Raw genomic sequence first — 12,292 nt, 5'->3', positions numbered from 1 at the left:
AAAAAGTGAAAGAAACTGTAGATACTGAGGAGATACTGTAACTACGTACTAACATGCATCAGACAAGCCTACACTGTAGCCGTACAACAGTGGGCTACTTACAGAGAGAGGATGAATCAAAAGAATGCATCTATTAAGTGGGGTTGTTCAAAATACCTCGACATGTAAATTTCGATCCGATTTCGTTGGCCACAAAGGACTGGATTGACAATTGATATGATTTTTATTATAGCACATACAATTGGTGGATTGTCTCTTCAACAAGTCCGCGCGTGAAACTCTGACCCGCACCTCTGTAACGGATCTATTTCAGTCTTGTTTTTGAAGTCATACACCATGCACTGCCAGAGCATCATTTGCATACATTAAGCATCTTCAGAAATAAATTGAGCGCGTGCTCCGTAGTGTTCGGAATTGGAAAAACCGCAGCCAGGCTACCGTGTAAGATTTTTGGAGAGAGAAAGAGAGTGTGGGTGAGCGAGAGAATTAAGCGCCGCTCTCATTAAGCGCATTTTTATCAGAAAGCATAACAGATTTCTCGTAACAGAATTACATATATGTACACTATAGAGCCTAATAAAGAAATACTATAGAGTCTAATATAGAAATACATTGAGAATATCCCTTCGAAAGTTTCAGTCAACAACACGATACAATTCAGTGACATAAGCTCAAAGTTGCAAATGCAAAATGCAATCAAAATAAATTGTCATAATCCATGCAAGTTTTTACAGTAGCCTAGTCAATCAATTTATCTTCCCCTGCATTTCAACATAACAACATTACATCACTTTGCATGTAGAACAAGCAGCACATATAATATATAATAATATGGGCGTTTAAAAAAAATATATATTATATATTATTATTATTATTATTTTATTATTATTATATACAGTAAAGGTAGCTTTTCTTTATTATCTGAACGCAGACGCTGAATGAATCACTCAGCAGGAAACGCTTTTCTAATAGAGCAGGTTTAACGTAAATGAAAAATAAATAAATAAGATGAATACTTTATATTCTAGATTGTATTGTAAAATGCTTGCAATTTGCTCAACCATATGTTTTTTTTAAGTTACCTGCAGCATATTGAAGTTTCTCAAAACGTCCAGGAAAACAGAATAGAGGACGAGGTAGCTGATAACAAACAACTTCGATAAACTTATCGGTAGCCGCAGATAGGCAGGTATAAAGTCAACTATACCAGAAACGCTCTAAAATATCGGTGATTACTGTCTGTTTTTAATTATTTCAGTATAGATGCACATATCATATACCCGCGTTTGTAAGCGTATAAATTCAAATCGTCACAGGAACGCCATGGACAGCCCACGCCGTTATATTTGCTAAACATCTTTCTGCTACTTACTAATAAATTCTGCAATCCCTTCCCCGTAATTCCGCCGAAAGACCAGAGCGAATATAACGGAACACTCACCCAATATTCAGTGCAGTTGGAAATCCGACTTAGGGGAGCGGTACTTGTTAAGTGGTCTGATGTTTATCCGTTCACTGCAGCAGTATCACTGTAGCTTTCGATCCGCTCCACAGCTGCGTCTCTCTCTCTCTCTCTCTCTCTCTCTCTCTCTCGCCCCAGCTGCATCACTCCTCGCGCTGGATGGCAGGGACGCTAAAGCAGAGGGGACGCTGCTCCTGATTGGCTCCCACTCACGAGTCCCTGATAAAAGAAGAAAAAAATCGGCAGACTAAAGCATTGCGAGGAAAAAAAACTCGCCCGCGCGGGCAATGAGCGGATGGCAACATGGCTGATGAACAGGGCGGATGCACCAGTCAGGATACACCTGACCCAGAGATGTATTATTATTATTATTATTATTATTATTATTATTATTTATTGTGCCAAATCCATTTTATGTTTGTACCAGTCCCAGCCTCACATGTCGATGCCAGTCTCTGATACGGCTGTTAAATTAAATGAGCTCATTCTGACTGAGTTGGGGGGCGTGGGCGGGTTTGGGGGGGCAGCTGGGCAGCAGGACCCAGAATAGTGGGATCACGGGGAGACTGTGGGAGCTGCTGTCACCTCAGGTGTTGGGGGGAGGGGGGGGGGGGGGGTCCTACACCAATGGTGTCGCATGCGGGTACAAGGAAGTTTGGCAAGCTTCCCGGCCTCTTCTTCCATGCCCAAGCGCAGTACTCACCATCACGCTCTCGCGCTCCACAAAGAGGCAAACTCACAGGAACAGAGGACTGGAGCGGTTGGCCTGACCTTCTGTAAGCAGCCTGTGTCATCACGTCACCTGTTCACTGTCCCCCCCCCCCTCGTACCACAACCCCCCCCCCCCCCCCGTCCGTTCAGCCCCTGTGTGCCAACATAACCTGTCACCTCCACCTCCACGCTGAAGTCGGAAAGTTTTTTGGCAGGCAAGATCGTCTTATCAGCCAGATACCCTCAAAAAGTCTGACTGCAGGCTTAATCCGGTGCTGGATACTCTAGTTTGCTCTGGAAAATAGTGCGCTTAGATGGTCTGAGTGACCAGTTGCAAACAGTAGTATGCATTCTTATAATGGTACTGATCAGAACAGAACAGGGACAAACAGGGCAGACTGACATTTTGAGGAAAAACAAGAGTTTTTTTTTTACAGAGTATCTGAACAAGTGGGTTGTTAGTCCCTGAAGAAGGAGAGATGCTTGTTGCGTTGAAACATAATTTTGGTATATTGGTCCCTGTTCTGTTTAATTAGGCTTTACAAATGCCACTGTGTTTTGAGTGCTCCAGTTTTATTCCGTTAGTCTCATCCTTTAGAGAAGTTGCCTGGGTAAGGAAATTCTTCATTGATCACAGACACCCTCCCCCCCCCCACCCCCCACCCCCACACTTCCCCTTTGAGTGTTTCAGCTGATGCGTGTAGATTTTCACTCTCTGTTTACACTGGTGGTGGTGGGGGGGGGGGGGGGTGGTGCTTGGCTGCTAGTGAAACAAAGAGAAAACAAACAAATAAACGTTGCGCTGCGCTGATGCCATATATTTACATTATGTACGTTCACTTTTCCTGACAGTCTTATCCAGAGCCAAAATGGCGGAGAACATAGGTGCATCCGTATGAGTTGCATGAGCAACGCTGTTAGCAATAGACCAGGCCAGGGGCGTCGTAGTGGGGGGGAAGTGGGACTGACTACCCAGGGCCTGAATGGGGGGAGGGCCCTCGAAAAGCTGGAATGATGCGTGAGAGACATGGATCGAGAGAGGAAGGGGGGCCCACAGAGACTGCTTATGTATAGGGCCCAGAATTTTGTGCCGCACCCCTGGACCAGGCTAACAGCTCTCCCACATCGAAAGCAATGCATGTGCAACCAGGCCTAGCACCAGCCTTTCTGCAGCCATTGGCGAGATCGCTGACAGAGGGGGGTTGCAGACCGACAAGTGGGGCCACCAATTAGCAGAGATATGTGGGTCCCCACCCCGCCACCCCTTTTGTTTGGTGCCCACCTAGTGTACTAAAGTATCAATCAATGAGATCCGGGACAGCACTCCCATTAATTCATTTTTATTTTGTGCAATTTTTTTTTTTTTTAATTCTCAATGGCAGTCGTGTCCTAGATCTCATTTGATCATGTCCTTTTTCTAGGATTCAGCATCCAGTTCTAGTCATTATCATACGGAGTTCACCATGCTTCTTCATAATTTCTACTAATGTATGAATACCATTAGCACTCACCACATTTAATTGAAAAGCAAGCGTTACTGAATGGGAGAGGAACCAAGATGCAGTCTGAACAGTGGGTTAGCCTATGCAGGAAGGTGTCCAGTCATTCTGCCATCCCGGCCACTGTAGGAAGTCCATCCCACCACCAGTGGGCGCCAGTACGTAAAGTCACCCCGCTTCCGCCACCGGTCGCTGGCAAGCTGACTCACCGTGGCTACGTGGGTGGAGAAGTAACGTCGGTCACCTTGGGGCACCCCGGAGCCCCTGGTGGCCCTTCAGGCAAGCTGAGATGCGTGCAGACAGCTACGTGCCCCAGAGACTTCTGAACCGCACTCCCAGAGATGTGAAATCTTACGTGTGTGAATGCATTGTGGGATACGTGGTGTTTGGCTTTGCTGTGCAACCCCTCCTTCCCTTCCTGTCTACGCGCTCATGTTGCAGGGGGGTCAGTCGCGAATCGAACTTAAATTACACCTTATTTTTTTTCTCTATTTGCCTAAATTTGAAGTAAACCTAAAAAAAAAAAAAAAAAGATTAGGTGTTGTTGACTGCGGTTGGCTACCCAGAGATAAATGCACACCGCCGTCTCCTGTGTGTCAATGAGCCTACTCAGTGTTAAATGTTCAGTGTTAAATTAACTTCACAGTGTGCCTGCGGTCCCTATTGGACTCATATAAACTATATCAGAGTTCAATTAACAGTGAATTGAACTCTATTAGAGTTCAATTAATTGGACGTTTTACAGTGTAGAATGGAGACGGAGTCACAGGACACTCACCCATCGCCAGCTTTGGCACCAGATCTCCATATCAGGACCCCGTCTTTGATCCTGTTAATAACTGACAAGGCAGGACAAAGGAAAAGAGAATTCTGCACTGCTGACTTCTGCTGATTCTGTCGACACATCAGCATTCCACACATGAGGCAACTTTTTTTTTTTTTCTTCACAGGAAGTGGCTGCAGAACGTACGTCACCAGGGGTCTGCAACCCTGGCCCCTGGGGGGCCCCACACGGTCTGCTGGTTTTTTGCTTTCACCTTAAAATCAGCACGCGATTCAGACCAAAGTAAAAACCAGGTGAAGTGACCCAACTGTGTCATCAACCGCTCTGACTGATTCATTAAGTGCAGAGTAACAACACAAACCAGCGGAGCCCGGGGCTCCCCAGGACCGGGACGGCAGACCCCCTGTAGAATTCAGAACCGAAAAAGAGGGTAAGAAGGGAAGACGCAGATAAACGAGGGTGTGCACAAAACACATATCCCGTGGTTGAGCATGCATTGACCCGTTTGAAAGAGTAATGGACAAGTCTTTTAGAGACTACTTTCATGACGTGCAGAAATCCCATTTTCCCCAAGCAGGTAAACAAAGCTCTCAGATCAAGAGAAACGTAAGAAAGTGAAAAAGGGGAGTAGAAAGAAAGCAGCAACCTTCCTATCCCCCCGCCAACCCCCCCCCCCACGCCCCCCCCCATTTAAAAATTTCCGTCTTTCCTAAAGACTCAGACACGCTGTTGTTCTGCAAAGCGAAGATAACTTTTATCAACGTGGCCTGCCGTTTACTCAGGGGAAATAAAAGGGAAGAGAGATCAGCGATCAAGAAGAGCACATTTGCGATGAAGTGGTTGTAGCGAGAGAGGCTCTAAGGAAAGGATGCTCTCAGTATCTTACAAGAATAATACTTAAAAATAAAATAAAAACATAACGGAGAATATTATGTATGTATGTATGAATGTATGTACGTATGTACGTACGTATGTATATATGTATGTATGTACACTATTGGCCAAAAGTATCTGGACACCCCTTGGTCTGGGGCTGCTTTTCATGGTTTGGGCTAGGCCCTTTAGTTCCAGTGAAGGCAAATCTTAATGTTACAGCATTATAACTCATTCTAGATGATTCCGTGCTTTCCCAACAGTTTGGGGAAGGCCATTTCCTGTTTCACCATGACAGTACCCCCTGGGCACACATTAAAATCTATATAGAAATGTTTTTTTTTTTTTTTATAACGGTGCAGAATTGACTGGTCTGCACAGAGCCCTGACCTCAACCGCATCCAACACCTTTGGGATCAATTGGAAAGCTAACTGCGAGCCAGGCCTAATCGCCCAATCAGTGCCCGACTTCACTAATGCTCCTCTGGCTGAATGGAGAATGGAAGAAAATCCCCGCGCAATGCTCCAACATCTAGTATAAAGGATTATTATGATACTTACATCGCCATAATTAAATGTGATCTACCTAACATTTATGTAAATATGTTGTTCATAATGTTTGGTAGATTGCTTTGGTCATTTAAAATAGAAACAACTGACATTTTTGTGAAATAAAAGACAAATATATGTATCATTGTGCATTCATTAAGAAAAAAGCCAGCCAAGCATAACATAAATACATTTATCTGTTTGCTAAAATCAAACAGTCCCATACCTGTTATGTTGACGTTTTGAAATTAAAATTATATTTCTTTTTTTTTCTCAGATATGACGAGCTCAGAGTCTTTGCATGAACCAAACCGAATAAAATGTTGCCAGTGGCATTTCAGGACCTATTGTCAATCAAAGGGACTGTTCAAATGTCATTTAAATTTAAAAAAATCTAATAATAATAATAATAATAATAATAATAATAATAGACAGTGTTTCCGAAAAGCCGTGCGGTAAATTTCCCAAGGTCCTCTGCTCTGATGAAGAGCGACAGTAGGCCAGGGACGTCGGTGGATTTGCAGCGCGTGCCTTAATCTTGACGTGACCCAAATGCACCGCCTGACACGGCCCGCGTGCATCTCACTCGACTGCTGACGGGCCCGAGCGTAAACTCCGCGTTGTGACATGAAAGCAGTCGCCGCCGTCGCCGGCCTGGCTCAGCACTGACCGGCGAAGAAGAAGAAGGGAAAAAAAAAGAGCCGCTATCGTACGGAAAGGTAAACAAGGAAACGGCACGCCGCACCAACACCGCCGATCTTCCTGAAACGCCGTCGCAGAGAGCAGGCGCAGAAATCAACCCGCACGCCGAGGCGTGTGACATCATCATATCAAGGCAATGAAAAGAAAAAAATCACATGAACATGCTGCTTGTTTATTTATATTAGTGATGGTTAGTGGAGCTATTGTAGATTTTGATAATTACTCCACTGCTTTTAATGAGCCATTATTCCCTTTTGGTTGTGCAATATCTGGATCTGGAAAGAAGTCACAAATTCTCCTTACAACTATGTGTCCTTGTTTCTTGTTTTGTTTTGTTGTAAATGATGACATAGCTGGAGTCAATCATACCTCTAGCATGAGTATAGAGTTTGAATCAAACATTTTTATTGTATCATATTTTTAGAAGTTACAACCAAACTATCAGCCACCACTTGATGTTTTGAAGGGAAGGGACAGTTCAGTATCACAGTATTTTGACAGACAGAACATGCATGCAAAATGAACGCATAAATTGCATGCATGAGTGCAAACGCACATGCTGTCAGACACATGTCAGAGACTGTTGGAACATCGACGCTGCAGTCCAACACTGCGGTGGTTGTCATTGTGGCAAAGTCATTAGCGAACTTGTCCTGGTGCCAGAGAACTGCAGCAGTCAAGTCACATTCTCTGCGGTTGCCAGCCAATCGGGTCCTGTGTTACTGCTGTCTCTACAACGTCCTCACGCTGCAGTGTCCTGGGTGGAGACAAGACTTTCCACTACTGCGATACAATTAATGAACATGCATGAAAAGGAGTACAAAATGTATGATGTCATCGTGTTGTTATGTCGACAGTAAGAGCCAAGATTCTGTTGCTACATGTTTATATATATATATATATATATTATATATATCAATTAAGGCAACTAGAGGCAAATGAGCTATTATAAATTTGCTGCTAATGTTGTTTTTGATAATATTTTCTGAAGTTCCATCTGGGAAAAATAAGTTATTCTATTCTATTCTCGGACGTCAGAACCACTGGGATTGAAGCTACCCATGTCCATTCAGGAACACTCAAGTGCGCTGTATGTTTCCGCAAGTACCTCCCAGCCCGACTCAACACCTCTCACGGCCAACCGGTAAATCCCAACCAACGGCACTGCAATCGCTGCTGTGGAATAACAAGCTGGTCTGGATTTCTTTACAAGAAGAAGTTCAATCACCGTACTCTTCCCATTCACTGCAACATGACTCATGTGGGAGAAAGGCTATTTTATTCCCCCCCATATGTCAAATTAAATCAATGGTTCGTGAAGTGGGTGGGGAGGGGGGGTGGTTGAAGAAAAAAGGCACAGTACAGGATGTATGTGTGTGTTTGTGTGTGTAGGGGCGGTGTGGTGGTGTTGGGGGGGGGGGGTAAAAATGTCCTATTACCAAAAAAAAGTTTTGCAACCACTGGGCTAAATATTAAATAGCGTTGGGTCACAGAAAAGGCATTCTCTCGTTAAGGGGTCATGGGCTCATAGCGGAATCACATGGAATCACTGGTCTGTAGATTCGGTGGTCATACCCTGCGTAGGTCTCCGCACCACAGTTCCTTTCGGTCAGGCGCTGATCCGTCCGCGATAAAAGGGGATCAAACGGAGGCTCCGCCCGCCGCTCCCGATGAGGGCCGTCCGCTGAGCCGACGCACAGGACAGAGAGCGGGGTGACCGACCAAGAGCTCAACCGGGTTACGCCCCGATCCACCGAACGCACAAGAGAGAAACGACCGTGAAATGCACCAGGAAGTACCCCCCCCCCCCCCGTCCCCGTCCCCGTCTCCGCAGTCCGCTCACCAGGAGTCATAAGAACCCCGGGGTGTAAATTACAAAACAGGAACGAGGATCCCATTAATCTTAGACTGTCATTTTTTGGAGAGTCCGCACCTGACTACTCTAAAGGGAAGCACGGTCAAGGAGACAAACTAAACTCCACGATGCTCTTCGCACAAGTACGCTCCAACCACGGACACACTCACACTTCATCATAAGGCGAGTCAAATACAGACATCAGGCCCACCTACCTCTCTGTTGAACTACTATTAAAGTGGTGTATACTCTCCACTTCAATTATATATATCTATATATATATATTCAGAAGTACACAAAATAATAGTGTACGTACCATAGGAATATCATTTTCTCATTTAAAAAAAGTAGAACTATATTAATCAAGGTGTTAAAACTGTTTTTTTGTTTTTTTGGGTTGGGGTTCTAACGGAGGGTTATGTAATCCAGGATTTCTCGTACGTGACCCTGCCGGATAATTACTCGCAGACATACTTATATGTGTGAAGAGAGGCCGCTCCGTTCACGTTGACCTCGCGTTCGTAATTACCGAAGCGGAGGGTCTTAGCGCAGATTATGGCAGCAATATGTCGCTAATGATAACTTGGCGCTTAGCGGTAAATGGTGTAATATCAGATATAAGTCAGCAGATGCGTAATACCTCCACACGCAATTTCGTTTAAAGACCAATTAAGACGAGCGGCTTTACAACCGAGGAGAGGGAAACCTGCAGCCTTTCAACTTCTGCCTTGTTTTATTTATTTATTTATTTATTTATTTTTTAAAAAACAGAATTTCTCATTTGAGCCTGGCTCACGTGTTCATGCTGTAGTTTTTTTTTTTTGGTTCACATTGGATTGTTGGATTATTTCTGTGAACTTTGATGACTCTAACCAGCGGTGCTTATCTCTTCGCCGCCCCCCCCCCCCCCCCCCCCCAGGAAGTTGCGAAACGAGCACCTGGTGACTCGTCCGTCCGGCCTTTTGAAGCCCCCGGGCCAATGATTAAATCAGGAAGCTAACGGCCGACCACTTAAGAAGAGGGAAGACGTTCCTCTAATGGGGGCGCCATGCATCAGCGCATTTCACTGCATTGTGGAGAGTAACGGCTGATCTTTGCACAGCAGCGGGGGGGACTTCTCAATCTAGAACGTACTGTATAAACGAAGAGCTTAGAAGAGGGGAAGGGGAAGATCCCGGAAAGACAAACATAACAGTTCAGTGTTCAGTGTTAATTTAACTCTGACAGAGTTTAATTGTCCGACAGAGATAAAACATTTCCGAGTAGAAAGTGCACAGTTCTGGAAGGCTTAATGGTGAGCATTTTATTGTGTGTTGGATTCCCTGTGTGGTAACCGCGTTGAGTTTAAAAGGTGGTAACGCAGATCAGCTGACCTGTTCCTTACACGGTGTGCAATACCAAAAGACGTGTATGTGTGAAGTCCAAACGTCTGTCGTCTCTCTGCGTAATCCGATGATAAGTCAATGTGAATTTCTTAAAGAGATTTTCTCAATATCTTAGGAGGCCAAAGGGTCATCATTAATACCATAGTGGCTTGAGATTATGTTTGCTCCCAACAAAGACTTAAAATAATGTGTGTCCCGCATGTACGCATTTGAGCATTTGTGTGTATAGATTCATTAGATATAGCGTGGGTGAAAATAGGACTCAGTTGTTACATCACTGTGAGAAATGTGTGCTAAGTGTGCATTCGGTACGCTATCTTTATTTTAGTTAAAATATACATTTGATAAGTAAAACTGTACTCTTTGATGAATGTCTGCAGAGCCAGGGGTCCAGCATAAGCACTCTGTGTAATACTTTTGGGCTTCAGCCGTCCCAGAGACTCACAAGTTTAAAAACTTTTTTTGGAAAACATTTTGATAGTATGTTGTTGTTGTTTATGTATCTGCACCAATCGGCTCCCCAATGCCTCTGTCACCCCTCCACCCCATCCCCCCATCCCCACATCTGTGATTGCTTCCACAAACCCCCCCCCCCCCCCCACCCCCGCTTCCGATAACATTCTTGTTTACGGCAACCAAATCACCTCAACACTGTTGATGTAGCTTTAAAAAGTAAAAAATATATTTTTAAAAATCCAAACCTACATTTCCACAAGTGAGCCTTTTCAAACATCTTTTCTGTCCTCATTTTTCTAGTGTCAGCCGGGCCAAGGGTACAGTCATTCCCTGCGTGCGTAACGACCGGGCATTAAATATTAACAGGAAGTGCTGGGGGGCTGTTTATTTGCTTGGCTCGGTGACGGCATGCGTCTGTTAGCATACGGCTAAGTCGCTGGAGTGTCGTTTCCCTTGCCCCGACCGGGGTTTCGAGGCTGTTCGGGTTATTCTCGCCGATCCACTGTTAGCGGCAGAGCTACGGTGGGGTTCAGGCTAGCGTGACCGCGGACGACGAACAGGGTGGGGTGGGGTGGGGGGGGGGCGGTGGGGTGAATGAGTCACACAGAGTTTATTATGTTCTGTTCACTGAAGGAATAAAACGACAGCGAGCGTCAGGAAGGAGGTCGCGGCAGCTGCTTTAGGTGGGTCCTTAATTTATTTCGAGCAAACTTACTTGTGCACATCCACAGCACCTGCATAATACTGCTATAATGCTTCAAAAGGCCTGCGCAACTATTCGAAGAGCGTTCTTTCTGGCGTTCGAGAGGCAACATAAATCAGCATGACCAGTCTTTCTTTGAAAAAAAGTACACTCAGCTTTTTGAGAGCATGTTTTGCATTTTGCAGTGTTCTCAAAACGTTATCGCACAACCAAATGACAGTGAACATTGCCCAGTGATCTTGAAGCATCTTGAGTTAGCTGGGCATCGGGCTTTGATGAATTATGAAGCATTATGTGGGAGCTATGAAGGCTTATAATGCATTAGGGATACAGCGAATTCAGCATCAGGTGATTAGAGGGGGTCAGGCTTTCCTGCTTGTCACAGTTTCTCACCGTGTGAAATCGTGATTTCCCATCAGTGCGAAACAAAAGAAACAACAACAAAAAAAGAATAAAACAGTCTCCTCTAATTTATCAGTTGGCTCTCTCTACCTCCACCCCCACCTCTGGCTCAAACACGGTTTATAAAAAAAAAAAAAAGAAATGGCGCAGTGTTTGATGGCATCATAAATCAACAAGCTTTTGGCAGCCCAATTGTGTTGTGAGTGCTCTCCGAATCCGCTATCGTCCACCCCCCCCCCCTCCCCACTCCCCTGGCTTGGACCGTCGAGGGAATTTCAGAAAGTGGAACGCTGAAAACGTTCCCGCCTGTTCCACTGAAACTCCTCCACCGTTGCTGTGACCACACAAAGCCAAGTAACACGGTCCCTGTGCACAAACAGCCTTCCTGTCCAGCAGAACTCTTGAGAATCTAGGAGTTTTCTTCTTCTTTTTTTCCACAAAAAACAATTTTGAGGTTACATCTGGAAGAGATAGATGGTGGGAAAAACAATCATAACACCGGACAAAACCAAATAACAGAAGAGAGGGAAACGGAGAAACCGGCTTTTCCCATCCAATCAGAACCTCTCTGCGGGCCGCACACAGGGGTCTGGGAACGGGGGTTATGAGGACGGAACCTGCAAGGGTCTCTTTTGGCTGGACCGCAACAGCGGGCCAGCCCTGCAAACGCGAATGTCTGTGACTGAGTGACTGAGTGACTGAGTGATGAAGTTACACCATTGGTCAGCCGAGTTATGAAGTTACGCCATTGGTCGGCCGGATCACGGGTGCTAGTTCCGGCCATATACCAGGTTTTAACCTGGTCTTGTTGTTTTTTTTGGGGGGGTGGGGGCGGGGGTTGCTGCTGCGGCGGTATGGGACGGCTGTCCACCCTGGCCCGTAGGCCTGGATTTTTGGGGTGATTTCCTGCA

The 12,292-nt window shown here is 45.3% G+C and overlaps 1 long non-coding RNA gene across 1 annotated transcript in view; it reads right to left on the bottom strand.

The window, feature by feature from the left end:
- Nucleotides 1-1,740, bottom strand: part of LOC118225733 — a 23,713-nt gene extending 21,973 nt beyond the window's left edge. The window contains exon 1 of the long non-coding RNA XR_004764889.1: nucleotides 1,442-1,740. This is a non-coding gene — a long non-coding RNA (uncharacterized LOC118225733). The remainder of the gene's footprint in view (nucleotides 1-1,441) is intronic.
- Nucleotides 1,741-12,292: the final 10,552 nt, after the last annotated feature.

This window comes from Anguilla anguilla, chromosome 4 (assembly GCF_013347855.1).
Source record: "Anguilla anguilla isolate fAngAng1 chromosome 4, fAngAng1.pri, whole genome shotgun sequence".
In the NCBI taxonomy this organism is placed as follows: domain Eukaryota; kingdom Metazoa; phylum Chordata; class Actinopteri; order Anguilliformes; family Anguillidae; genus Anguilla; species Anguilla anguilla.
The sequence above is the reverse complement of the archived record's forward strand: the minus strand, read 5'-3'. Positions and strand labels throughout refer to the sequence as shown.